A 24,825-nucleotide genomic window follows, 5' to 3' on the forward strand; every position below is an offset into this window, starting at 1 on the left:
AGTCTGTTCAGAGCCAGAAGACAGGCAAAGAAAAGCCCACTTACAGTTTCTGGTGTAAGGTTAGAGCTGACAGAGAAAGCAGAACTTCTGAAATACTATTTTGCTTCATTCTCTACAAAGGAAACTTAAGTGATTTGACATAATAGAACTATGTATATTTGTGGGATCAGACAAACCTTTGTTTAATTCTCTGGTTCAACACTTAGTAGTTATATTACCCTGGATCTCCTTTTTCTCATATGTAAAATTGGGATAACCATATCTTTCTCACAGGATTGTTCTGAGTGATGGAAGTAACATCCAAAACACTGAGCCAGGCTCACGGTACTGACTCAATAAATAGCAACTAATTAATATTACTCAAAAGAGTAATATAAATAGAGACAGGAAGCAATATTCTTCCTAAATAAAGGAAGAAATTCCACAAAAGTACCTAACAGTTCCAATTTAGATTATATCATGTTATGAATGGCTCATATTGCAGGTTTTGTGGGTGGGAACAGGAGAGTGCAAATGAGACCTGAGAACAACATGTCCTCATCTTTGAGGAATTATGGGAAACAGAATAGAACACCAAACGTGGGCAAATGTCTGCCTTCAGGGTGAAAGTGGAAATCTAAACGTGGAATTACTTGCTTTTTGACCCGGTGATATTTTCTCCCATTGGTGTAGTATTTATTTGCCTAGGGAAGGAGACATTCCAAAAAAAAAAAAAAGGCAACTGAAACAAAGGAATAGATTGGATTTTCCAAAGAACTGCTTAAAGTGAAGATATAAGTCTTGAAAGCTAAAATGATGAAGAAAGAATAGGTTTCATGAATTTCTTTAAAGCTTCAAAAGGTAAAGCTTGAAAGAAGAAGGAAAAAATTGTATCCTTAAGCAAGATATAGTGAGTTGAGTAGTGGCACCCAAAAAAAGTATGTCTATGTCCCAATTCCTGGAACCTGTGAATGGAAAAGTTTTTTGCTGATGTAAGTTAAGGATCTTGAGATGAAATTAATCAACCTGGATTGTCTGCTGGGCCATAAATCCAATGACAAGTATTTTTATGTGATGGAAGAGAAGACACAGAGGAAGCAATATGAAGCTAATATTGGAGTAATGGGGCAATAGTGAAGAAATGCTGATAGTTTCTGGTAGAAAAGGCAAAAACAGATTCTCCCCTAGGTCCTTCAGAGGAAATACAGCCCTGCTGACACCTTAATTTCAGACTTCTTGGGAGAAAACAACCACATACCAAGGATAATTATATACAGGCCTCAGAAATGTAAGAATAAATCTCTATTGCTTTAAGCCACCAGTTTGTGGTAATTTGTTATGGTGGCCCTATGACGTTAATACAGAGAGTTTAAAAGGAATCTAGTAATATCTCTAGTAGATTAGGTTTTCCTGGGTTGAAGGAATAGGGGATTATGAAATGGATGGTGGAGGGTGGAGAAGATCTGAAGGACTCCTTGGAAGGAATGTGTGCACCAGAGTGGAGTTAGCAAATTACAGACTATACAATCTCTGCTTTGACAGAGATTGTCAATCTGAAAGAAACCTGACAGGATTACTATGCATTGCCAGAACTGGAAAATCATGTGGCAGGCAGCCAATCCAAATATTCAAAGTTCCCTCAGAAAGTATTTTATGTCATCAAAGAGAGCTTCTATTTGATTGACAGATGCTTTCCACTCCCCACCCCCTAACCTGTAGCAGGAGTAACAGCTGTCTCTATGTTGATAATTTACTCAATCCTGACCGAACTACTCATAGGAAGAAGTACTTTTTAAATATTCTCTGGCAGTCTCGAACCCTCAGAAATAAAGAAAGGATTATGGACAACTATGGGGTTCCAGTCATATGGAAGGGAATCCATATCACTTGCAAAACTCCCCTTTGATCTTTACTCATTTAATTGGGAGTCCCTCACACCACTGATCCCCTGCCCAGACCACATTGATCCCAGGCAAAAATCTAAAAGGAATTATTAAAAAGATGCTCTGGGAGCATCTATAAGAGGAAACAGTAATCAGTCAAATACAGTATGGGTTTACCAAGCAGAATTTATTTGTCTAATTTTATTTTCTTCCTGATAAGATTACTAGACTACTACACCAATGAAATTAAGTAGACAATATTTATCAGTGCCCAGAAGGCATTGACATTTTCATCATATACTTATGAGTAAGTTGTGGATGAAAAAGGGCTAGATGATAAACTGACTTCTGGATGGCAGTTAGTTCCTGCAGAGGTTTTTAGTGTAGAACCACAGTCCTTCACTGAGTCAACACTGTATTTCATTCACTTAAGAGAATATATAGAACCTATGTTATCAAAATGTTATCCAGTTCAAAGTTGGAAAGGGTAGGGTATTTTACAATACCCTTAGAACAACTTGACGTTGACTTAGGGCTAAAGTCTAGATAGATGTAATTAGAATCATAAAATTTGGGGGTTCTAACCATGTAAGCAGAGTCCAACGAGCTAATAGGGATTTTTAGGTATTCACTTATTTAGGTGTCACAAATTTAAGGAACATCTACTCTGTGTAAATGTCTATATTAGGCTTTAGAAAGATGATTAAGATATTATCCTTAGATTATAATCTGGTGAGCGAAACAGACTTGTAAAGAGATAAACATATTACAACATAATTATTCATTGTAAGTCTTCAAATTTAGTAAAAATTTTTAAAAAACTATATTAATTATTTGAGATGGACTGTCACTAGTATATGTAAACCATCTTTTTTTTATTAAGTGTTTAATTAGCTGTAAATAATAATATTTTCCAAGAATATGACAGTGGGCTAATATTCTAGCTCATACAATTGATTTTCTAAAAATTAACAAGGGTTTAAACACCAGTAGGAGGAAATACAAATAGCTAATAGAGATATAAAAACATTTTAAAATGTTTTAAAAAACATTTTAAAACATTATTTATAAGCAAATCTAGACAACAAATTTGAAAAATATCAATAAATAATAGTAGCCCATGCTTGCAAAAGTGTGGTGAAATGGGAAGTTATATGCTGCTGGTACAAATATAAAGTGGTGATTTTGTGGAAAGTTATTATATACAAGTCATACTATAGAATGCAGGTATTTTCTTTTATGAATCTACTTTAAGAAATAATCTAAAATATATACATAAACTATACATAAGGAAGTCCATACAGCATTATTTATAATAACAAAAATTTTTAAGATGAATGGTTAAAAAGATATGTACAGTCATGTGATGGAATATCATAATCAAAGTCAGAATTGTATCTTAAAAAGAGGGTGCCTGCTATATATTATATTTACATTACATTATGTTGTATTATATTCAACCAGAAGGCTAGGGATCATGACTTTTCACTGTAAACCCTTTAGACATTTTGAATTTTGAACCATGTGTGTGTGACACATCCAAAAACTAAACTCAATTTAAAAATAAAATATTTAGCTTAAAATTTTAAAATATTTACAAATATTTTTTATGGTGTTAGGAAATACATTAAGTGAAACAAGGAAATTTCACTATTTCCAGCAGTGAATATAGTTAGAAAATATATATACTCTGGCTGTGTTACTAGAAATATTTTATTCAGTATTTTGCATCATAAGAAATCTGGGACCAGTTTACATACAAACGAGAAGGATGGCAATCTAAGGAATGGTTGGAGGAAAATTTGAGTGTTTAGTCAGGAATATATTTGTGAGAGTATGATGACTGTCAAGTATCTGAAGTACTCTCTTGTGGAAAAGGAAGCACATATCTTGAGGAAAGTCTCAAAGGATGAAACTGGACCCACTATAGTAAGCCATTTCAGCTCAATGTCAAAACACGGATTTGCTTGTTTGTTTATAGACCATTTCAGCTCAATGTCAGGAAACACTTCCTAATAGAACTGGGCAAAAAATGAGTGAATTCCCAGTTACTTGAAGGATTCAAGCATAAATTGTCACCTACTTTGTTGGACATAATAGAAGAGATCCAAGCATCAGAACTGTAGTTTTTGGTATGATTCCAGCTGTGTGAGACTCAGTTCCCTGTAAAATGGCAAATTTTGACTAAATTACCACCTTGTTTCTTTTGAGTTTCAAATTGTTTTGATTCTGCATTGGTGTAATTATATTTGACTGTTTTTTCCAGATGTACATAATATTGGCCTTTTATGTCTTGAACTACATCTCACTATACTTGTGAGAATTCATTGAGATGCTTCAAAAGGTATTTGTAAAAATTTAAAACATCGTATAAGACATCATTATGTTCAACATCATTGGCCATTAGGAAAATGCAAATAATACCACAGTGAAATCCTACTACACTCCTATTAGAATTCTAAAATAAAAAATACTGATGATACCAAGTGCTGACAAGAAGTGGAGCAACTGTATCTTTCAAACCTTGCTGATAGGAATAAAAATTGATACAGCCACTCTAGAAAACAGTTTGGCAGTTTTTATAAAGTTAAACATACCCTTACTATAAGACCCAGTAATCCAACTACTGTATATTTACTCTAGAAAGTGAAAATATGCTCACATAAAAGTTTGTATATAAATGTTTATATCAGCTTTATTTGTGATAGCCAAAAACTTGAAGAAACGTCGATATCTTTCAATCCATAAATGAATATCCATATCATGGAATACTACTCAGTAATAGAAAGGAACGAATTTGATACACACAGCAGCTTGCATGAACCTCAAGACCATTATGCTGTTGGTATGATTCCACATATATAACATTCTTAAAATGGCAAAATTGTAGTAATGGAGGACAGATCAGTGATGCCAGGGGTAAGAGTCGGCGGGGAGAGTATGACTGGAAACGGGTAGCATGAGGGAATTACTTTGGAGTGATGGAATAACTCTGTATCCTAATTGTACTGATCACTACATGAATCTATTATATGTGATAAAATTTTATAAAACATTAAACCAAATAAATTATGTTTATCTTCAAGGTTCTTGAAAGCAAGAAAATTTGTATCTTCATTCGCTTTTTGTTTTCACTGACTTTTTTATGTTTAGCTTTGAACTGTCTTGTAATCAATAATATGGATTATTTTTCATATGAAACATTTTTCTTTCTGAAGAATATCATAGAAATAAGAGTGTGAGGTGTACTTATTTGATGGTAATTTTACTACTTTTCTTTAAAGGAGTAAATGGTCAAATGTTAAAGTAAAGTAAGGCAAAGCTCACTTTTATTTATATTTTATTCTTGTTTTTAAATTTTACAATCACATTTTTAAGGAAGCCGCTGGAAAAAGATTTTTACATAAATTTTCACAGCTCACTCAAATGTGATCTATTCTTTACTATTTATCTTATGACCAAAGAAACTATCAGCCTTTCCAGGTTCTACTTTAGCTGCTGATACTGTTTGTACTTAACTAAATTTACTTCCATTCAAATTGGATAGTGAACACAGGAACTTCAAATTAATTCCTGTCCTCGAATGAGATCAGTACAGAGAGTTTGTCTCAAGAGTGAAATTCTGTTATAAGATGATTCTTATGGATACTAAAATATTAGCCTCTCTCAGATAGTGTAAGACTGTTCTCATAGCTGACATTACCAATGTTCGCTAATATTTTCAATCTCTTTCTTTTTCTGGATATGTACAGTCATTTACTCTTACCTGTGGTTTCTCTTTCTTTAGTTTCAGTTAGCTGCAGTCAACTGAGGTCCAAAAACAGTAAATGAAAAAAATCCCAGAAATAAACAATTTATACGTTTTAAATTGTGAGATGTTCTAAGTAGTGTGATGAAATCTCACACCATCCTGCTACATCATGCCTGAGAGGTGGATCATTTCTTTGTCCAGTGTATCCACGCTGTATTCATTGCCCACCCATTAGTCACTTAGTAGCCACCTGGGTTATCAGATCAACTGTTGAGGTATTGCAGTGCTTGTGTTCAAGTAACCCTTGTTTTACTTAATAATGGCTCCAAAGCACAAGAATAGTGATTCTGGCAATTTGGATATGCCAAATAGAAACTTTAAAGTGCTTCCTTTAAGTGAATAGGTGAGTATAGTACAAATAGATATTTTGACAGAGAAAGACTACATTTATATAACTTTTATTACTGTATAATGTTATAATTGTTCTATTTTAATACTAGTTATTTTTGTTAATCTCTTACAATGCTTAATTTATAAATTAAACTTAACCCTAGGTATATATGTAACAGCATAGGGAAAAAACATCATATATATAAGGTTTGGTACTGCCTGGTTTCAGGCACCATCTGGAGGTCTTGAAATATAGGGTTGGACAGAGGGAGATGTTGGGTTATAATATAGTTACAATAAAACTTAAGCCAATCTTATGGGTGGCTTAAGCTAGGGTGGCCCTTCAGAGGTATTACAAGTTGTGGCAAGGGAGCTGGGCCTTCTATACCCATCAATGACTGGTCACTGAATAAGGACTGTCCCCTGCAAGTGGGCGTGACCTTAGGTAAGGCAATTCCTGGATGGAGCTAACATCTTAAAAAGCAATGAGCCAATAGCATTCCCAGCAGGTAGACAAACAAATCCTTAAGTCCTGAAGAGGAATCTGATCTCCATGGAGTCTACCTCAGTGTGCAATACAACTGATAATTATAAAGACTCATGCATCTACTAAAGTTGTTAGATGATCACCATCATCATTATCCCTATCATCATTATCATTATCAACATCACCACTACCACCATCACAACCACATTTACTTACAACTTATGTGCCCAGCACTTGTTCTAAATGCTTTGAAATTATTAACTTATATAATTTTCAAAATAACCTATAATTATAATCTTAAATGCTTTGTCTTCAAAAATGAAAATCAGTATAGATGCTTTCTGCAACATATCTCAGTGTCAGAAATGCTTTGCTAATGATCATTCAATAATTTTTATTGTAAGTGACCCTATCCAGCATGAGCAGCCCCATTAGGTGATTGTCATCGGCCAGGATAATTACTTTTTTCATGGGTTGCACTTTCTAAATCATGGATGGTATTATGATGTCTGTAATTTATTCTAAAATAATTGAGTGTAGATAATGTGATATTATGTGTGAATATACACATGTGTTAATTTAGGCTACATCATAAGTTTGTTGCTTGCTGTAATTAGGAATTTACACTTCCAGGTATGGTCAGCTAACATTTAATCAAAAGGCCACACAATCCAGAGGAAGCTATGACAAGTGCTTTAGTCATATTTATCTTGAACAACACCAGAATTTTGCTAATTAACCTATGAATATTAGCAATAGGTTTTTATTGGTGAAATTAGTGTTGTTCAAGGTATGTGGATTGGCTAATATATTTTAGATGTTCCACTTTTGCAGAATAGGGTGTAAAAATCTAGCAAGCACTATAATCTATATCTGTAGGAAAGGCACCAAAGTTTGATCCATAAAATATCCTCTATCCAGCTATTGATTCGGTGGATTCCGGTTTTCTGAATCCTGCCTCTAAAAATTTTTGCATCTGCCTTATGTGAACTTTTCATGTACATTGTAGTCATGTGACATTCAGCTTTCAAACTGGCCTTTAGTGACCTTAACATCAATGATCCTTACTATTCATCTGTGTAGTTCCTTCCCCATTGAATAGAGATGATTTGCGTAACAAAAAAAGTATACTGGAAATGAAGATAAATGACCCCCAAGGCTAAGTCTTAAAAGACATTGCAGAATCCAGCTTGTTTTCTCTTGGATTATCTATTCTGGATGAAGATAGCTACCATGTTGTGAAGCTGCTCAAGAAACCTTATGGAGAGATCCATATGGGGAGGAACTGAGGTCTCTTGCAGTTAACTTGCCAGCCGTGTAAGCAAGCCATCTTGGAAGCAGATGGCTCCAGCCCCATTCAAGCCTTCAAGTAACAATAGCACCAGCCAACATCTTAACTCACAATACACCCTGAACCAAAACTACCCAGACAACTTGATCTATCCCTGATCTACAGAAACTGTGAGATAATAAGTATTTATTGTTTTTTAGTCACTAAGTTTTGGAGTAATTTATTATGCAGCAATAGATAACTAATATATCATAGTACATGAAAAAAAAAAAGAGCTAGAACTCGATTGGGCTTATGGAAGAGATTGTATGAACTGTTTTATGTAAGCCTTCTTGCTAATTGTTTAAAAATGTCTGTTTACATGACAGAATTTATCTGAGACTTGCTTTCATTGTGACTTAGTAGCAAGGCTGTGTCAAAGTGACCGCCACCTTCACTTATCTCAAAAATTGGTGGCTACTTTTATCTGTCAAAAAGAACAAAATAGTTACACCTGACCAAACTGGATTAGAACAATTTGTAAGAAAGTCTTATTGCTTTTTCTGCCTACCATAGCTTGATTCTATCTACTTCTTTTTATCACTACAGTTAATTCAATACAGTCTACCTTCCTCTCCCCCTTGGACCACTACAACAATCTTCTCACTCATTTATTCATATCCATTGGCTCTGTTCTATTCCATTGTCAATATTAAAGTTAGAGTGATCCTTTTAAAACACATATCTATTCATGTAATTCCACCACCACACCTGCCCCCATTTAATACCTTTTAGTGCTTGGAAAAGACAAGGCAAAGACATAACACAGACTAAGAAAACCCTGTCAGGTCTGGACCTACCAACCTTTCAAACACTGTCTTGCACTCTTCTCTCTCTTGCTCTCTATCCCACCTCACTGGCCTTCCTTCAATTACTAGTGTTCTTCCTGTTCCAATTCAACACAGAGGATTTGTATGTGGTCTTTGAAATCTCTTTTTATCTTTGTCTAGTTCAAGTCTGCCTATCCTTCATATCTAGTGCATATGTTAGTTCCTCAGCCAATTTTCCCCAGTCTGCCTGGTTTACTCTTACAGCATTATACATCCCTCTTTTGTGCACCTATCACAAGACAATTTTACTTTTTTGTGTGTAATTATTTGGTTAATATTTGTGCTCAGTATTAGATTTTACATTCTATAGGAGCAGGTACCATATTTGGTTTAACTCATTCATGCATATTCTAGAGCCAATAATAGTGCTACAAACAAAGTGCATATTTGATAAGTATTTGATTAAAGTCTGAATAACTAATTCACTAATTAAATGAACTCAGGTGTCTATGAATGTTGCTTCAAAGCCAGAGTGCCTAGGTTCATATTCTGGCAGTTCCTAACTATGTAATGTAAAGAATGATTTTACTTCATTGTCCTTAATAAATTGGGAATAATAATTAATTTATAGAATTTTGAAAGGATTAAATGAGTATACATTAAGGCTTAAAGCCATTCCTTACACAGTAAGTACTATACATGGCAGCTGCAATTATTATTATTATTTATATACTTAATCATTGTGTTATGCTAGTCACTTAGGCCGTAGCCACCAGTTCCTTGGATAAGTTCATTCTGTTCTTGTACATGTTGAATTTCAAGTGTCTATGTAAAAACAAGGAGCTATATCAAAGACACAAATTGAAGGCAGAGTTTTTGAAGCTGTCTAGTTCTGACTAAGGTGTAAGATATTAATTTTAACCCTCATATTACTGTTGTTTATTTGGTAACTTACTATTGATACAAAAAAGACCAAGAAAGCAGGGTTTGAATTAAATGATAATAACAAAGAGTTCTATACCTACCTTTAACTAGTGCACAGGTTTTGCACCAAAAAGAATGAGCCCACCATCTCTCTCTGTTTTTGACATTACTTGTATTTCAAATAAAGGCAACATATTAACCTAATACATACTGTAATACTGTTGATCTCTTTAGATTATAGACCTTCCATACTCTCAGGCACTAACTTTAAACTGTACTTTACATATATATATATATATATATATATATATATATATATATATATATTTATTTTAATTTTTTTATTCTTAAACTGCACTTTAAACTGACTATAACTGCAGTTAAAGCTGCAGGTTTATAACTTTTGGCCACCATATGCTTTAAACCATTGAAATATCTTTTCTTATTTGACCATAGAAACAGTCTTCATGCTCCATGCAAAAGCAGCAATGGTTGGATCTTGTTTAATACTTTTTACAGAAGTTGTAAATTCTGGCATTTTATTATATCCACAGACAGGTCCATTGTAGGCTGCCATTAATTTGGGCAATAGGTCATAAACTGAATAGTTGTTATATATAAGTGTTGCCAATGGTGCATTCTATCTTTGTTTACTACCAACCATGAAAAACAACACTTTGTACTTTCCAGAGAAACTGAGATCACCCAGTCCTTGCAACTTAGGTCGTTTCACTCTCGGAAGGAAAAACAAAAACAAAACAAAACAAAAAAAAAACCCTCTTTTCAACTCTTTGCCAGTTCCTTCTGGCTTTTTGAGAAGGAGATGCCTCTAAAAGAAAATAGATCAAAGTTACATGGGACTAAGGGCAGATCAGATAGCTATACTTTGTAGTCTGTTGAAAACAGAACTAGCTTTACTGGGAAAGAGATCATGTGTTACACTTACAAGGAGCAGAGAAAAGGTTAGAGGGAAGGTTACTAGCCTAAAAATCCAACCTCGATTCTTCTAACAGTTTGTCGGGCCTTAAAATTCCACCATTAGAAATTAATTTGTTTGCATTTTAAAAGATAATTTCTTAAAGCAGTTACCTGTGGGGAAGAAAAAAATGAATTCTCTATCAATTTCTTTTCCTGAAAGTGAATTTTGAAAGCACTGAGACCAAGAAGTAACACTAGCTCCTGAAAGCTCTGATTTGTCTATAGGAGTACAGTAGAGAGAAAAGGTTGGAAGAGCACAGACGATATTTGAAGAGAGGCTAGAGGGAAATCTCTAGCCATAGAAAACAGTGATTTCAATGTGAGATGACTATAAGGAGAAAGAGAAAAAAGAAGTGGATTTATTTTTTTCATTTGCTGCTCTGGGCATCTACAATAGAAGAAAGAAAATACATTACTATATGATGAGAAAGAATGAACGTGACACTCAGACAAAATAGGAGGGTCATTCCCCTGTCATGTTTAGAATGTGAGAGCAACTTCAGTTTCTTAAATATCCTGGTCATTAGGGTTTTTTTTCTGACCATAATCATGCTAAATTCATTCCCTACTTATAGAGTGATACAAAGCACCTTAAGGTAATACAGATTTTAAATTTTCTGTATTTGAGGGACTCTCCACCTGTTCCTTCTCCTAGTAATTCACTCATCGATGTACAAATTGTTTACCTGTTAAACTGAATATTGTAGATTGAAGCTTCTTTCATTAATAAGTGAAGAAACACAGGTTGTTTTTGTAGTAAGGAACCAAGGAACATACTGAAAGTAATGGTAGGATGGCTAAATAAGGAAGGAGGCTGGTACAGATTTATACACTTAACTATGATTATTTGTTTTATATTTGCCAGTTGAACTATAAAGGAAGAACTTTGTATGAAAAAAAATCTATCACCTTATGATGAGCAGAGGAATTTTGTGGCAGGATGAGAATTTGCTAGTAAGCGTAGGGGAGATAGAAAAGGTAGAAGCAGAAGGGCTGTACCAGTTTACACCCCACCAGCAATGTACAAGAGTAGTAGTATACAATTTTCATAACTTTACTGTGTCGTGGTATCTGATTATGGTTTTAATTTGCATGTCTCTCAAAAATAACGATATTAAATCCTTTCCCATATATTTGTTCACCATTTAGGCATCTACGTTTTTTAAGTATCCAAGTCTTTTGCCCATTTTTCAAAACATTGAGGTTTTTTTTTTAATTGATTTCTATTAGTGCCTTATTTGTTTGGATATAAGTTCTATCTCAGTAGTTGTTTTACATTTTTCTCTTACTCAGTGGATTGTTTTCTCATTTTCTTAAAGGTGTCTTTTGATAAAGTTCTCAATTTTAATGAAATCTATTTTATCAGTCTCTTCGTATTTCATGGTTAATGCTTTTCGTATTTAAGAAAACATTGCCTACCTTAAGGTCATGAAAACAATCTCCTATGTTTTTTTCCCTAGAAGTTTCATTGTTTTATCTTTCACATTAGCCATTGGTCCATTCTGAGTTAATTTTAAGTATAATGTGAGGAAAGGGTCAGGGTTCACTTTTTTCCCTATACAGATTTCAGTTGATCTAGAATCATTTATTCAAAAGATCATCTTTTCCTCCACTGATTCACACCTTTCTTATAAATCACATAATTGTATAGGTGTGACGACTTCCCCCAAATATTTTATTAAGCATATTAATTAGTTGAGTGAACAATTCAACTGATATACAATTGGTAAACAATTTTCTAATTGTTTGAAAAAATAAATAACAAAGAAGTAAAGAAAGTAAGTTCAAACGGACACAAAATGTAGGTGGTAAAGAGTAGAAGCAAATATACCTTGTACTCTTTCTGATCCTCAGTACTCCATTTCTTTCTCCAGAAGCAATCACAAGTGTTACTGCCCGGATATGCCAGACATCTCTGTTTAATTCATTAGGGTCCTAAAATATGTACGCTCTTTATCCCAAAGTCTACCCCCTGATTCTAATGTAGTTACTTCTCTAGGTGATTCTGATATTAAGTTTCTAGGTGGTTCTGATGCTGAGTGTGTTTCAACATAATTTAAAAGTCTATTTGCCTTCACTCTTTTAAAAAAGATGTAACTGATTTAAAAAAAAAAAACTCTGTTAGACAAGGGTTTTATTTTATTAGGGGTATTTAACTTATTTACATTTATTGTGATTGTATTTATTCCTGCCATTTTATTTTATATTCTTTACTACTTTTTAAATTTCTTGTCTTTTGTGGAATTAACAAACTTGCTTTCTTTCTTGTTTTAGTAGTTTAGAAATTATACATTTTATTTTTATTCTGCACCTAGATATTGAAATTTTAACTCCCATTTTATGTATATTTTTTCTTAAAGTCTAGAATTAAGCAGCATCTGTATCCTGCCCTTGATCAATTCCACTTTCTTCTACAATTTAAACAGAGGTAGATCCAATTTTTGTACAGCCTGAAACTTATACAATTTGGAGATCCTCTTTGAAACAATATGAAATTCTAAATTTAAATTTTTGGTAAGAAAAATGATTGTTTACATAGGCTAAAAAGAGAAATCAGAACAAATTATAAAATTTTTAAATTTTATAAATTTATAAATCTTTAAAAAATGATAGTTCCAGAAATAGCAGAATAAAATATAATATTTAATTTATTACCTGGGACATTTCTAAAGTACTTTTTTTCCCTACATTTTCTCTCTTACAATTTTGCAATTTTTCTGATTATTAGAAGACTAACCCACAAACTGTCTTCTAGCTGTGTATATTTCAAGCCTGGCACTCCTGCTCTCTATGTAACCTCCATTGCTGGGTACCATGGAACATAGTCACATCATGACACAACCATAGGCTCTGAATCTTCCTAGATGAGTCAGAACAGTAGAAAGGAGGATTTCTAAGACCTTTCCTACATCAGAGGGTGCTAGCGATAAAGTTAACTTTTCACAAATTGCCTATGAACCACCTAAATATATTCCCCTAAATCCAAAATAAGTGATTTCCTCAACTCGACGGCCCCCCATGGCCAAATCCCAAAATATTCATGACTACCCAATGTCACCTGTCTTGAGAAGTATAGCAGAGAAGAATTCAGAGAGTGAACAAAGTGGTCAAATGATTATTTTAACAAGTAAAATATTTTTAAAATTTCAACTATTTTGCATTTTAATAAATTTCTTAAAGGATAGGCATATCTATACACTTATTTATGCAGAGGATATCATTGTAAGGATTAAAAAGAAATTGAAAACTTGTTGCCTCTGGGGAAAGAAAATGGAGACTAGAGGATGATAGGTGAAGTGAGAAAAGAGAGTTCCCTTTCACGGTCAACAATCTTGTAACTGTTAAAACTTTTATTATTTTTATTTGTTCATTTGTTTTACTATATACATGTATTACTTATTCAACTTGTGAAAGAGAAAAAGTAAAGTTAACTTTTAAAATCTAAAAAAACCCGTAAAATATTGAACCATGCAACTAACTCTCCTTATACTTTTTCCTGCTGTTTATCTATAAATGATGATAATTTCTGTTTAATGATCATTTCTGTTTATCAGAAATGATGCTGCTATGGTATGAATGTTTTTGTCACCAATTTATATGGTGAAATCCTAACCCCCAAAGATGATGATAATAGGATCTGGAGCTTTTGGGAGGGAGAGTGGCGTCTTCATGAATGGGATTAGTGTTGTAAAAAACCTCACTGAGATCTATTCCTCTTCCACTGTACAAAGACACAGAGAAGGCATCCTGGGGTTGCAAGACAGGAGGAAGGCCTTCACTATAATGCCACTATACTGGTGCCTTGATCTTGGGACTTCCTAGACACCAGAACTGTAAGAAATTTTTATTGTTTGTAAGCTATTCAGTTTGTGATATTTTATTTTAGCAGCCCAAATTGACTAAGACAGATACTTTCTTGCTTTGTTATAGGCTTGAATGTTTAATATTTTCTCAGTTTAAAATTATATTGCCCTGCTTTTAAAATAGCTAACATTTATTTTATTTATTGAGAAGTCCTCCCTCCTGCTACCTTTCCTTAAAAAGTTTGTATTCAGCAGATGTTATTTATTTTTTTAAATGTTTGATAGAATTCACCAGTGAAAGTATCTGGGCCTAGAGCTTTCTTTGTAGGAAGGTTTTTCATGAAAAAATTCAATATCTTCAGTTGAAGCTTTATTTAGATTTTCTATTTCATTTTTGTCAGTAGAGTAAGTTATATTTTTCAAATAATTTGTCTATGTCATCTCAGTTGTTGAATTTATTGACATAAAGATATTTATAATATTCCTTTATTATCTATTTAATGTCTTTGAGATCAGTACTGATACACCTTTTATTTTTCACTTGACAACTCGTGTTGTCCTGTTGTCTATTTTCCCTTGTTCAGTTTAGCTAGGAGTTTAACACTTTTGTTAATCTTTCCAAAGAGCTATTGTGTTTTTTCCCCTTTGATTATTTTCTGTTGTTTGTTTCCATTTTATTGCCTTCTGCTCTTATTTTTATTGTTTCCTTTTTTCCACTTATTTTGAGTTACTTTTCTTCATCTAGTTTCTTAACTTAGAAATTTAAGTTACTAATTTTTATAACTTGTTTTCTAACATATACATTTAGAACTATAACTTCACTTCCAAGCACTATTTTAGCTGCATCTCGTAAATTTTGATATGTTGTACTTTCATAATTATTCAGCTTGAAATATTTTCTAATTTCATTATAATTTCTTTTTTGACCCATTGAGTTAATTAAACATGTGTTGTTAATTTCCAATTTTTTTAGTTTTTGAAAAATATTTTTATTATTGATTTTTAATTTCATTGTGATAAGAGAACATACTTTGTAGGACTTTTTGGTCTTAAAATTTATTAAGACTTGTTTTATGGCTCAGCATATGATTTATTTTGGTGAGCATACCATGTGTACAGAAAAAAGAACAGATATTCTTTTATAGTATTCTATACATGTCAGTTAGGTTGGGGCAATTGATAGTCTTCAGATCTAATCTTTACTGATCTTTTTTTCCAGGTTCTCTATCAATTGCTAAGAAAAGGGTATTAAATCTATGATTACTAAATTGTTAATTTCTTCATTTAATTATGAATTTTTACTTCATGCATTTTGCAGGCCTTTTATTATTGTTATATTTTTTAATGAATCAATCCTCTTATTATAAATTTTCCCTTTCTTTGTTAATTTCCTTTTTCCTGATGTCTATTTCAGCTGATATTAAAACAGACACTTCAGCCTTCTTTGACTATTGTTTATACAGTTTATATAATGTTCCATTTTTTCACTTTTAACCTGTCTTTAATTTAAGTAAATCTCTTTTACATGGCATGTAGTTGGGTCTTGCTTTTTTATGCATCCTGAAAATTTCTGTCTTTCAGCTGAAGTTTTTAACTAATTTATATTTAATATAACCATATTTTGGTTATATTAATTTGGTTATATTTAATTTTACCACTTTATTGTTTGCTTTCTGTTTATCCTATCACCTTTTTATTCCATGTGTCTACTTATCCATAATTTTTAGGCTAATAAATATTAGTTATTTAAGTCAATAAGACCACAGGTTTCCATCCAGTTTTTAGTCACCCAGCAAGGCACTGGTTGGCTGAAAAACCCACAAATAGAAAACTCACTCACTATTGTTAACTTTATTAATTTTTCCACTCTTTTCCAGTTTTTGATTGCTTTTGGTCATTATCCCATTCCTTCAGATAGTTATTTTTGATATATCATTCATGTTTTATTATTGTTACTTATGGAACAGTGTGCTCTATGGGAGCTACTCACCCTTTACCAGAGGTAGAACCTAATTTTTAAAGATCATAACTACTCTGTTATGATGCACGCCTCCCTTATACAGTACCTGATGAATCTAGGTGTTTAACATTCATCAGTTTGCAGCTATGGCTTTCTGGAATAACTCACTGGTTGATATGTATTTTTTAATGGATTACTGCTAGCTCTAAAATCTACTATTGATGGAATCATAAAGAGAGGTTTGCTAGATGATGATGATGATGATGATGATGTGTGTGTGTGTGAAATATGTAGAATATTGATAAGAAAATGAATAAGCAATGTCTTAAGTGTTTAGCTTTGGGCAGTGGAGTTATAAAGTGATTTATTTTCTTCTTAATGCTTTTTAGAAATTCCCAAATATCTATAATTGACATGCTTTATAATTGGAGTGAAGGATTTTAATTCTTTTTGAATAAAAGGAATGAATGGACACTAACATCTGCTGAATACCTATCATGAGCTGAGTCATAAACTAGGCACAGTCTCGTTTTAAACTTTTATGATTTTTTTTTTAAACTGGAAGAAAATATCTTTAAATTTAATAGTTAAGATGCAGTTTAAAAGAATATTTTCCATTCTAAGGATGTCCCTTGCTGTTTTTTTTTCCAACAGGAGCCTTTCCATGTTCTCATCAGGTTAACATTAGTAGATGAGTTCTACACAGACAGCAATATCTGGAATGCAGTAATAGTTGAGAAAAAACAATGCTTCCTTCAGTATTCTCAGGCATTAAATTTGACTTCTGGCACTCTTGGAAGGGGACAGTTTCCCTACCATCTTCCTTACCAAACTGTGTAAGATTTTGTCCTTTCTTCTTAGGAGCAATAAAAAGTTTCATTTAATTCATGAGCAATAACACCTTCCATATAGCCTCATTCAGTTTATCAGTTTAATTTTTATTCTCACTCTTTCAGAATGTTTAAGTAAGATGAAGACAGTAAGTCCTCACTTAACATCCTGGATAGGTTCTGTAACTATCTGTAAGTGAAATGTTGTATAATGAAAGCAGTTTTACCACAGGCTAATTGATATAAACAAGGATTAAGTTCCTGTGGCATCTCATCAAGTTATAACGAAATGATGTTGAACAAAAAGACTTTATTCGAGGATCTGCTATATATTTGGTAGTAGAGCAAGACTGAGCAAAGTAACTCTTCAGCCTTCGTTTCCTGAGAACCAAAAACAGCTCTGTGTTCTTGCCCTAGGGCTTACCCTCAGTGCTTTCTAAGTAAAACTGCCTTGGCTTCCCTCTCCTAATTAGGGAAAAGGTGATTGGATTGAGTCATGCTTCATATTAAGTGTTTTGGCCCTTTATTTGAACCAGTCATTTCTTCTTGAAGCAGTTATAACTAGGACTGCTGTAATGATCTGCTAAAAGACCTGTTCCTTCAACATTACCAGTCATTAACTCTCCAAGACAATATGTGACATGCCACAGCCCTCCAACAGTTCATCCAGTAGAAGTCTCTTCTTGACAAATATAATCCCTTTTCACCTGTGTTCATGACAATGTTATATTTTTCGCAGTGTCAAACTAACAATTTTTCCAAGTTAGCACTCCCTAGTTGAACCAAAGGACTTTTTTATCCACTTCAAAGGGAGGTGCTACTATCTTTTCACTTGATTATATCTTACTTTAATTGGTCTTTCTCAGAATAGTAATTTTAAGTAGATATATATTTTAAATATCAAAGCTTGATACTAATACCTATAAATGTTTTCTTTCCCATTATTTTTGCTGCAAATTTTATAGTTTGAGGTATAAAAGCTTGTTTTAATCATATGTACTACTTCATGTTCTGTGTGCACAATAAATAATTATACCACAGATTGATGTGAAAATGAATCCAGTGATTGCGATATTTGCAGGACACTTGGTGTCTAGTCTTCAGTTCTTAACTTTATTTAAGTAAATTTGCCTACCCAGGAAATTATAAAATAAATTCTCTAGTAAAAATGGGATTATTGGTTCAAAATATCTCTATCCTTTCCCTCCAATGGTTAAACCTATACAAAGCTATACAATTGATACCAAAGTTGAGAAGAAGCACTGTTCTCTTAAGACTGTAATTACCCTTGGAGAGTCTCATTAGCTAGAATCCAGGTTCAACTTCCTGCAAACTAGTGCAAGGTTCTGAAGAGAAGTAAAATGAATCATGGTTCTTTTTCAATTGTATTAAATGTAACTAGACAAATAATATAGGAGTTCACAGGAAAACGAAGCTGATACACTCAGGGGAAAGATACATGACAGAGATCATAATGGTCTCTTAGCAGTCTAAAGTGACAGTCTGAAGAATGGTCAAGGAAAGACATTTCAAGTCAAGTCCAGGAACTGGCTAAAAAGAATCAAAGAAAGTGGATTATGCAATTGCCAGATGATATCTGAAGTCACAGGGGCACAGGCTCCTGTATTGGGGCCAGATTCTGCATTTACCAGGGGTTAGCTTAAGATGAAAAAAAAAAAAGAGAGAGAGAGAGAGAGAGAAAGAGGAGAAACTAAGAAATATTGGACGAGGTAATAACTTCCACAACCGGTTTAAGAAAGAGCGCTTGTTCTCTCTCAAAGAGTCACGTTGAGTGGAACACAGGATCATCTGTATAGTAATGAGAACTGAATGGACAAGATCTCTGAAGAGTCAAAAGAAATCAAGTGCCAAGGAGGAGAAAGACAATGGATATAGCGATGTAAACTCTTGAATTATGGTAAAAAATTATTAATCTCTAGATGACTTTCAGCTATTCAGTTACAGAGCAAACTCATATTTTGAGGTTAAAATTACTTCTCTTAAAAGTGTAGTTAGGTGTGCTCTATTTCCCTAATATACATAGTTTTAAAAAATAGTAGTTTAGTTTATGAACTAATCCAGAAAGCTAATTATTACCATGTAACGGTTTTATGTAATGGAGTATAATTATTTACTAATTGTTCCATGTTCTCTCAGTTTCTGTTTGTTTCCTCTCTTAGTTAGATTTTCAGTACCTCCAGGGCTGGATAAACATCATGTATTGCTTAAAGGCCTAAACTCTGAAGATTGATAGTACAGATGTGATTGTTACTCTCTTATCTGTGTGGCCTTGAGCAAATTATTAACCTCTCTAAGCTACGGTTTCTTAATATTTAAATGGCAATAATAAGAATACCTTCCTCGTAGGGTTGTACTGAGGAATAAATAATGTGAAGTGAATAAAATGATGTAACATAAATAAGACATTTCCATTTGTGACAAATAGCACAGCACTTAAGTTTGCTAATGTTGAAAACAGATTATGTCTATAGTCTTCTCTTCACATATGCCTTTAACTCTGTTGTGGAAGACATATTGTATAAAATAGTCTATTCATCTGTTATCACATAATGTGAAAAGATATGTTTGGAATGGTCTGACTGAAACTATAGATTAAAAAATGTAATAATCCCTCAAGACAGATGAAACTAAGGCACAATAGGGAGTCCATATTACTGGGAGAGGCATGACACAGGCGACAAGATGCAATGGAAAGATTGAACAAGCAAAAGTTTCTAAGAAACGGGACTCCAAATGGCAGTTCACTTGCAATCAGCCACTTCCCACACAGGCAACTCTAGGTATATATTTATACTCCAAAGAAAGCAGCAGCAGCAAATTATTTCTTTTTATATATTTCTTTTCATGACAATACATTTATGTGAGGATATGAGCATGGGAAAGATAAATCACTATATTAAACAAATGAGAAATTTATATAACCTCAAATAATTGCAGATACAAAGCCAAGGAAAACTGGATTGGATTAGTTTTTAAAGGAACTATTGGACCCAGCCACTGAGCTTCCTCACCATTTTCTGTGCTTCCAGAACCTTGGCACATCCCTTGCTTCTGCCACTTCTCCCAATTTAGATAAGCGGTGTAAAGGTAACACCAGTTTTTAAGTTTAACAGTGATTGGTATAGCTGATTTATATAATAAACTGAAAAGAGCTATTCAAAAAAAAAGGAAATATACCATAATTGAAGTCATATAATATTCACTCAATCTATGTTTTATAAAATATATATAAGTATTTATATAAAACACACATATAGATATTATATATGTAAATACAGTCACTAGGCAATCATCAGGAAGTAAGGTAAATTGTATACACTATCGAAATCATATATATTTCTATTTAGTGCATCCAAACGCCCTAATGATTATTGAATGGAAGCAAGCTGATAAGCTGTAAGCTATGTCTAGAAAATTGGTCATTAAGAGTACATTATAAATCTAAGAATAGGAGTAAACAGAAAACAAGTAAGTTTACCTATTTGCATAGTTGTAAATATTAAATTTAAATGTACTGCATGGTTTTAAAACTTTTTATTTATAAGTTCTTGGCTTCAAATGTGAAGTATTCCTAAAGTATTACTAAAACGAAACTTAATAACATAAATAACTATGATAGAATTCTATCATGTTTTATTCCCTTATTTTATTTATGTGCCATAAATGAAGGACTTCAATCCTTCATTTGACATCTTTCAAAAGTACTAAATTTATTCACATTAAAAAGTGATCATACTTTTATTTTCTCATGTGATTTCAGAAAGTAAACAAACTAGTGGGTTTATTAAGCATTTATTAACCTTATTACCATGCCTCAGACTTAATGTTAAGTATATTGCTGAGTGTCTTGAAAAATATTTTTTAAATGGGGAGGAAATAGGTCATCTTTTGAAAGACAGAAGAAATACTGAAGGAAGAAATATGCGTGTTCATTAGCCATAACATTTAAGCGGCATTTTTTTTTTTCTTAGAAAAGAAGAAGAAAACATTTTTCTCCCTCAATCAGAGTTTTTAAAAGATTAGTTACTCAGGGCTAACAATGAACAATAGCAGAGATTTGGTTGCTAGATATTGTTGCTGTGAAATTTAATTTAACACAACATGTGTGAGACATTCCCCTGGCCCTTCAGCTCTACTGCGCTCCAAAGCACATAGAAGTGTACAGTGATAGATTATTCTGGTGCCATGTGATTGAGGACTTCAAATGCCAGGATACAGAGGTTGCTCATAATTGGGTAAGCAGTAAAGAACAACTGAAGGTTAAGGGGAAAGGGTGGGGAGAATTACACTTAGAAAAGTCAGTTCTTAGGAAAGAAACTCAATAATAATTTACCTGTTACGAAGAACTGGTAGCTAAATATTTGAAATGAAGATTTCAAAAGACAGTGTCTAACTCAGGCATGTACTAATAATTGTATGACCTATAACTGGATTTCAAAAATGGAATCCTAACTGATATGTGAGAGATTCTTTTTTTTTAAATTAAATTTATTGGGGTAACATTGGTTAATAATATTATATAGGTTTACAATTCTATGGTACATCATCTGTATATTGCATTGTGTGTTTACCACCCAAAATCAAATCTCCTTTCGTCACCATATATTTGACCCCCTTTACCCTTGTCTACCTCCCTCCTCCCACTTTTCCTTCTGGTTGTCAGAGATTCTTTAGATCCAAGTGAAATCTTATGTAGAGGCAAGTGGGGATGGTAGTAAATCTGTTCAGTGGTTTTCAAACTTTTAATAGTGAGCACTTAAATTTAAAAATAAAAAAAGAAGCAATCACACACAACATTTTATTAAGACCAATGAAAGCAAAGCTGCTCTGGTTGATAAGGATGAGGGTGTGGACACCCAACAAGTCTCAATATGGTCCCAAGGCTTTTCCAAACAATTTTAGGGCATTGCCTAACACAGATAAAGAGGGCTGGGCTGATGACTTCTCCAGTCCTCTATAATCCTTCATTAGTGATAAACTAGCCTGGCTTTATAGAGATGTATCCTTAAATTTTTGCAAATCTCCAACTTAGTCAATACCACCACAGTATATAATTATTTTCACTCCCCCCGCCCCCAATATAGCATAATTTTATCAGAGTAACTGCACACATAATAAGTAGAAAACTACAAAAACATCCTGAAGTGACATGCTGGGTAATTCCCTAGGCTCACTTGTTACCTACATGACTTGTTTCCTCACATCAACCTTGCATAATAATATAACTGTTCAGATAGAGCCTTTTGCATAGTTCTTTATATAATCCTATTTTGGTTTAATGTTAGATTTAGTATTTCACTCCAAAGTACGCATAAGCATAATAGAAACTAAATGCAACCTACAATTTCATTCTCAACATTAGAAATTATGATGGAAACAAAGTAAATGATTTTGTAAAGTTCATGTTTCAATTCTATATGTCTTGTTAAGGCATGAAATTCTTGAATCAATGAAATATCAAAATTTAAGAAATTAAAGATATCCATTGATAAAAACACACACACTTAAAATACATAAAAGTAAACAAGCATAAGGATGTTCTCTAAGGAATTAAAAATGTTTCACAGATGATTATCATTCATGTTAATGAAGGACAGATGATCTTCATTTTAGTTAATGGCTTTAATTTTCCACCCTGCCAAATTTTTTACTGACCCCACTGCTAAGTAATTTAAGCTTAGCGTTCTCCTTCTCTCTTTGCATTATCCCTTGAGGGGAGAGCTAGTGAATAATAAAAACACACAATCAGACAACAGGTCCAGAAAGGGCGAAAAGAAATTCTGAATGGTTTATAACCTGTATAATCAATAGATGACTACCCTATTTAATCCCATAATTCTCTTGTGAGCTAGAATGGGAAAATGCAATTTGCTAATAAGAAAATAGGCAAAGAGAATATATTCACTATGCAAATTCCACATGATTTATCCAATGTCACCCTGAACTAAGGCTCAGCATAGAATTGAGTGATTATTTAGATAATCCAAACAGGGCATTGGATAACTATAGAAGCACCTGGATGTCTTTCTCAGAAAATTTTAAAATGGAATTGATGTTCATATTGGTTTTGTATGATTTTGTCAAAAGATACGATTATTAACTCTGGGGAAAATAACTTCTTTTAAAATATCATTGGATATTCAGTGTATTTGAATATATTCACTTTAAAAATTTTTTGTAGTTTTTCCTATTAGACTCAGGACACTGTGTTGTGCTAGATAGGTGCCGAAGGGCAGCAACAGATCTTACCTTCAAGGGACTTTAAACCTAGGAGAGAGCATAAAATATATGCCAATGTTTATAAAATGTTCACAGCAACATTAGCACTGCAAGAGAGATACTCAGAGGAGGAAATGATTACATTCAGCTTGGAACCTGATAAAAGGTTGGATAGTAGGTAAGAGCACAGATTAAACAAGACTGGGCATGAAGCTGTGTAAGGGGGATGTGTGGATTCATTATATTATTTTGTCCATTTTTTTTTTGGTCCATTTAATTTTTATAATAAAAAGTGCTTCTTAAAAAGGCTTTACGAATGAAGTGGCATTTGAAATAGACTTTGACAAAAGGGCACTATTTGGTGAGCCAAGAAGTGCAGATAGAAACAGCAAGATCCTGACATGTAGTTGAAAAAGCCCTGGCCTGTTGTGATTCAAAGTTGTACTTCTTAGCAAGAACATAAGGTATATATTGGGATATAGGAGAATGAGATAAAACTAAAAATGTTTAAATTATTATTGTTTTAATGACTTTGAATATTAAATTGTGACATTTAAAATTAATACAGCCATTATTAGCTTTTGGAGACTTTAGAATAATTTGATTAAAGCTTTGATTATGGGGAAAAGAGACTAGAATGAAGCAGATCTGAATCCAAATTCTAGTTAGGAGGACATGATGAAGTTCAGGAGAGACTGTGCAATTTGGAAAAGAATGGTGATGGTAGACATGGAAGAAAAAAAAAACCAAAAGGCCAGGAAAGAGGGTTGCTGTCGAGGGAGAATATTAGGACAGCGATTAGATTGGGAGGAAAGAGACAGAGGACAGAGAAAGTCAAAGATAAATTTCAGGTTTTGTTCCCAGTCTGTTTGTACAGAAGCACACCTAATTTGAATGGCAGTATCCAAATTAGTGAAGAACAGGTAGGTTTTGGCCATGACTACTCTGAAAGGCTAAGAGGAGGCACCTAGATAGAGGTGACCAAAAGGTACCCTCTACAGAAGAGGGGAATGGGAAAATATAAATTTGGGACTTATTCATATGAAACTAAGCATTGAAGCACAAAATTGTTGAGCAGATGGGTGAGTAAAGAAAATAAAGACATGAGGGCTGAGAACAAAATCTTGGGGAATTAAAGGCTTGGTTTGATATGAGAAAAGAAAAAGAGCTAAAGCCAGAAGAGAACTCAGATAGTAATTCTACTAATAACATCTTGTATTTATTTACTCAAGATTAGCTGACAATAAACACCACCAAATTTAAATGGCATAAACCCAAAGTTTATTTCTCACTCAAGCAAGAATCTAACACAGATATTTCTGCTTAGGGAGCTGTTCTCTCAGCAGCAATGCAGGGGTTTAGGCTCCTTCCACCTCATGGCTTTCCCCTCCTCTAGGTTCTTGAAGTCTTTCCTGTTCAGCCAAAGGATGGGGGAAAGCAAATGCAAGATCATGGTGAGAAGGTTTTATGCACCAGCCCTGGAAGCGATGTATATCACTT

The 24,825-nt window shown here is 33.3% G+C and overlaps 1 long non-coding RNA gene across 6 annotated transcripts in view; it reads left to right on the plus strand.

Annotated features, from left to right (window-relative positions):
- The window catches only part of LOC120612510 (uncharacterized), a 46,520-nt gene that overhangs the window by 12,852 nt on the left and 8,843 nt on the right, over nucleotides 1-24,825 (plus strand). The window lies entirely within an intron of this gene.

The sequence above is a fragment of the Pteropus medius genome, unplaced genomic scaffold (assembly GCF_902729225.1).
Source record: "Pteropus medius unplaced genomic scaffold, Ma_sr-lr_union100, whole genome shotgun sequence".
Classification (NCBI taxonomy): Eukaryota; Metazoa; Chordata; class Mammalia; order Chiroptera; family Pteropodidae; genus Pteropus; species Pteropus medius.